The sequence below is a fragment of the Chrysoperla carnea genome, unplaced genomic scaffold, assembly GCF_905475395.1.
Source record: "Chrysoperla carnea unplaced genomic scaffold, inChrCarn1.1, whole genome shotgun sequence".
Classification (NCBI taxonomy): domain Eukaryota; kingdom Metazoa; phylum Arthropoda; class Insecta; order Neuroptera; family Chrysopidae; genus Chrysoperla; species Chrysoperla carnea.
Window position 1 is genome coordinate 95,354 of NW_025408262.1, and position 6,134 is coordinate 101,487.

Sequence of the window (6,134 nt, forward strand, 5' to 3'; positions counted from 1 at the left end):
ACCTCTATGTATCCATTTTGACTTACTTGGATCAAAATTTCAATGATTTGTATAGTCATGACTCTCATGTTGAAAAATCGAAAATTTTCAAAAAATGTTTTTTCCATCGAAAAATGTCAAATTTAATCATTTTTGGCTTATTTATACTTATTCCTGTCATAAAGGACCTCTATGTATCCATTTTGACTTACTTGGATCAAAATTTCAATGATTTGTATAGTCATGACTCTCATGTTGAAAAATCGAAAATTTTCAAAAAATGTTTTTTCCTTCGAAAAATGTCAAATTTGATCATTTTTGGCTTATTTCTACTTAGTCCAGTCATAAAGGACCTCTATGCATACATTTTGACTTACTTGGATCAAAATTTCAATGATTTGTATAGTCATGACTCTCATGTTGAAAAATCGAAAATTTTCAAAAAATGTTTTTTCTATCGAAAAATGTCAAATTTGATCATTTTGGACTTATTTATACTTAGTCCAGTCATAAAGGACCTCTATGTATCCATTTTGACTTACTTTGATCAAAATTTCAATGATTTGTATAGTCATGACATTCTAGTTGAAAAATCGAAAATTTTCAAAAAATGTTTTTTCCATCGAAAAATGTCAAATTTGATAATTTTTTGCTTATTTCTACTTAGTCCAGTCATAAAGGACCTCTATGTATACATTTTGACTTACTTGGATCAAAATTTCAATGATTTGTATAGTCATGACTCTCATGTTGAAAAATCGAAAATTTTCAAAAAATGTTTTTTCTATCGAAAAATGTCAAATTTGATCATTTTTGGCTTTTTTATACTTAGTCCAGTCATAGAGGACCTCTATGTATGCATTTTGACTTACTTGGATCAAAATTTCAATGATTTGTATAGTCATGACTCTCATGTTGAAAAATCGAAAATTTTCAAAAAATGTTTTTTCCATCGAAAAATGTCAAATTTAATCATTTTTGGCTTATTTATACTTATTCCTGTCATAAAGGACCTCTATGTATCCATTTTGACTTACTTGGATCAAAATTTCAATGATTTGTATAGTCATGACTCTCATGTTGAAAAATCGAAAATTTTCAAAAAATGTTTTTTCCTTCGAAAAATGTCAAATTTGATCATTTTTGGCTTATTTCTACTTAGTCCAGTCATAAAGGACCTCTATGCATACATTTTGACTTACTTGGATCAAAATTTCAATGATTTGTATAGTCATGACTCTCATGTTGAAAAATCGAAAATTTTCAAAAAATGTTTTTTCTATCGAAAAATGTCAAATTTGATCATTTTTGGCTTTTTTATACTTAGTCCAGTCATAGAGGACCTCTATGTATGCATTTTGACTTACTTGGATCAAAATTTCAATGATTTGTATTGTCATGACATTTTAGATGTATAATCGAAAATTTTCAAAAAATGTTTTTTCTATCGAAAAATGTCAAATTTGATCATTTTTGGCTTATTTCTACTTAGTCCAGTCATAAAGGACCTCTATGTATACATTTTGACTTACTTGGATCAAAATTTCAATGATTTGTATAGTCATGGCTCTCATGTTGAAAAATCGAAAATTTTCAAAAAATGTTTTTTCCATCGAAAAATGTCAAATTTAATCATTTTTGGCTTATTTCTACTTAGTCCAGTCATAAACGACCTCCATGTATACATTTTGACATACTTGGATCAAAATTTCAATGATTTGTATAGTCATGACATTCTAGTTGAAAAATCGGAAATTTTCAAAAAATGTTTTTTCTATCGAAAAATGTCAAATTTGATCATTTTTGGCTTATTTATACTTAGTCCTGTCATAAACGACCTCGATGTATATATTTTGACTTACTTGGATCAAAATTTCAATGATTTGTATAGTCATGACATTCTAGTTGAGAAATCGAAAATTTTCAAAAAATGTTTTTTCTATCGAAAAATGTCAAATTTGATCATTTTTGGCTTTTTTAAACTTAGTCCAGTCATAGAGGACCTCTATGTATGCATTTTGACTTACTTGGATCAAAATTTCAATGATTTGTATAGTCATGACATTCTAGTTGAAAAATCGCAAATTTTCAAAAAATGTTTTTTCTATCGAAAAATGTCAAATTTAATCATTTTTGGCTTATTTCTACTTTGTCCAGTCATAAAGGACCTCTATGTATACATTTTGACTTACTTGGATAAAAATTTCAATGATTTGTATAGTCATGACTCTCATGTTGAAAAATCGAAAATTTTCAAAAAATGTTTTTTCCATCGAAAAATGTCAAATTTAATCATTTTTGGCTTATTTCTATTTAGTCCAGTCATAAAGGACCTCTATGTATACTTTTTGACTTACTTGGATCAAAATTTCAATAATTTGTATAGTCATGACATTCTAGTTGTAAAATCGAAAATTTTCAAAAAATGTTTTTTCTATCGAAAAATGTCAAATTTGATCATTTTTGGCTTATTTCTACTTAGTCCAGTCATAAAGGACCTCTATGTATCCATTTTGACTTACTTGGATCAGAATTTCAATGATTTGTATAGTCATGACTCTCATGTTGAAAAATCGAAAATTTTCAAAAAATGTTTTTTCTATCGAAAAATGTCAAATTTGATCATTTTTGGCTTATTTATACTTAGTCCAGTCATAAACGACCTCCATGTATACATTTTGACTTACTTGGATCAAAATTTCAATGATTTGTATAGTCATGACATTCTAGTTGAAAAATCGAAAATTTTCAAAAAATGTTTTCTCTATCGAAAAATGTCAAATTTGATCATTTTTGGCTTTTTTATACTTAGTCCAGTCATAGAGGACCTCTATGTATGCATTTTGACTTACTTGGATCAAAATTTCAATGATTTGTATAGTCATGACATTCTAGTTGAAAAATCGAAAATTTTCAAAAAATGTTTTTTCTATCGAAAAATGTCAAATTTAATCATTTTAGGCTTATTTCTACTTAGTCCAGTCATAAAGGACCTCTATGTATCCATTTTGACTTACTTGGATCAAAATTTCAATGATTTGTATAGTCATGACTCTCATGTTGAAAAATCGAAAATTTTCAAAAAATGTTTTTTCCATCGAAAAATGTCAAATTTAATCATTTTTGGCTTATTTCTACTTAGTCCAGTCATAAAGGACCTCTATGTATACATTTTGACTTACTTGGATCAAAATTTCAATGATTTGTATAGTCATGACATTCTAGTTGTAAAATCGGAAATTTTCAAAAAATGTTTTTTCTATCGAAAAATGTCAAATTTGATCATTTTCGGCTTATTTATACTTAGTCCAGTCATAAAGGACCTCTATGTATACATTTTGACTTCCTTGGATCAAAATTTCAATGATTTATATAGTCATGTCTCTCATGTTGAAAAATCGGAAATTTTCCAAAAATGTTTTTTCTATCGAAAAATGTGAAATTTGATCATTTTTGGCTTTTTTATGCTTAGTCCAGTCATAAAGGACATCTATGTATACATTTTGACATACTTGGATCAAAATTTCAATGATTTGTATAGTGATGACATTCTAGTTGAAAAATCGAAAATTTTCAAAAAATGTTTTTTCTATCGAAAAATGTCAAATTTGATCATTTTGGACTTATTTATACTTAGTCTAGTCATAAAAGACCTCTGTGTATACATTTTGACTTACTTGGATCAAAATTTCAATGATTTGTATTGTCATGACATTTTAGTTGTAAAATCGGAAATTTTCAAAAAATGTTTTTTCTATCGAAAAATGTCAAATTTGATCATTTTTGGCTTATTTATACTTAGTCCAGTCATAAAGGACCTCTATGTATACATTTTGACTTCCTTTGATAAAAATTTAAATGATTTATATAGTCATGTCTCTCATGTTGAAAAATCGGAAATTTTCAAAAAATGTTTTTTCTATCGAAAAATGTCAAATTTGATCATTTTTGGCTTATTTATACTTTGTCCAGTCCAATTTTATTTATACTTAGTCCAGTCATAGAGGACCTCTATGTATGCATTTTGACTTACTTGGATCAAAATTTCAATGATTTGTATAGTCATGACATTCTAGTTGAAAAATCGAAAATTTCCAAAAAATGTTTTTTCTATCGAAAAATGTCAAATTTGATCATTTTTGGCTTTTTTATACTTAATCCAGTCATAGAGGACCTCTATGTATGCATTTTGACTTACTTGGATCAAAACATCAATGATTTGTATAGTCATGACATTCTAGTTGAAAAATCGAAAATTTTCAAAAAATGTTTTTTCTATCGAAAACTGTCAAATTTTATCATTTTTGGCTTAAATATACTTAGTCCAGTCATAAACGACCTCGATGTATACATTTTGACTTTCTTGGATAAAAATTTCAATGATTTGTATAGTCATGACTCTCATGTTGAAAAATCGAAAATTTTCAAAAAATGTTTTTTTCTATCGAAAAATGTCAAATTTGATCATTTTTGGCTTATTTATACTTAGTCCAGTCATAAACGACCTCCATGTATACATTTTGACTTACTTGGATCAAAATTTCAATGATTTTTATAGTCATGCCATTCTAGTTGAAAAATCGAAAATTTCCAAAAAATGTTTTTTCTATCGAAAAATGTCAAATTTGATCATTTTTGGCTTTTTTATACATAGTCCAGTCATAGAGGACCTCTATGTATGCATTTTCACTTACTTGGATCAAAATATCAATGATTTGTATAGTCATGACATTCTAGTTGAAAAATCGAAAATTTTCAAAAAATGTTTTTTTCTATCGAAAACTGTCAAATTTTATCATTTTTGGCTTAAATATACTTAGTCCAGTCATAAACGACCTCTTTGTATACATTTTGACTTTCTTGGATAAAAATTTCAAAGATTTGTATAGTCATGACATTCTAGTTGAAAAAGCGAAAATTTTCAAAAAATGTCAAATTTGATCATTTTTGGCTTATTTCTACTTAGTCCAGTCATAAAGGACCTCTATGTATCCATTTTGACTTACTTGGATCAAAATTTCAATGATTTGTATAGTCATGACTCTCATGTTGAAAAATCGAAAATTTTCAAAAAATGTTTTTTCTATCGAAAAATGTCAAATTTGATCATTTTGGACTTATTTATACTTAGTCCAGTCATACAGGACCTCTATGTATCCATTTTGACTTACTTTGATCAAAATTTCAATGATTTGTATAGTCATGACATTCTAGTTGAAAAATCGAAAATTTTCAAAAAATGTTTTTTCCATCGAAAAATGTCAAATTTGATAATTTTTTGCTTATTTCTACTTAGTCCAGTCAAAAAGGACCTCTATGTATACATTTTGACTTACTTGGATCAAAATTTCAATGATTTGTATAGTCATGACTCTCATGTTGAAAAATCGAAAATTTTCAAAAAATGTTTTTTCTATCGAAAAATGTCAAATTTGATCATTTTTGGCTTTTTTATACTTAGTCCAGTCATAGAGGACCTCTATGTATGCATTTTGACTTACTTGGATCAAAATTTCAATGATTTGTATAGTCATGACTCTCATGTTGAAAAATCGAAAATTTTCAAAAAATGTTTTTTTCCATCGAAAAATGTCAAATTTAATCATTTTTGGCTTATTTATACTTATTCCTGTCATAAAGGACCTCTATGTATCCATTTTGACTTACTTGGATCAAAATTTCAATGATTTGTATAGTCATGACTCTCATGTTGAAAAATCGAAAATTTTCAAAAAATGTTTTTTCCTTCGAAAAATGTCAAATTTGATCATTTTTGGCTTATTTCTACTTAGTCCAGTCATAAAGGACCTCTATGCATACATTTTGACTTACTTGGATCAAAATTTCAATGATTTGTATAGTCATGACTCTCATGTTGAAAAATCGAAAATTTTCAAAAAATGTTTTTTTCTATCGAAAAATGTCAAATTTGATCATTTTTGGCTTTTTTATACTTAGTCCAGTCATAGAGGACCTCTATGTATGCATTTTGACTTACTTGGATCAAAATTTCAATGATTTGTATTGTCATGACATTTTAGATGTATAATCGAAAATTTTCAAAAAATGTTTTTTCTATCGAAAAATGTCAAATTTGATCATTTTTGGCTTATTTCTACTTAGTCCAGTCATAAAGGACCTCTATGTATACATTT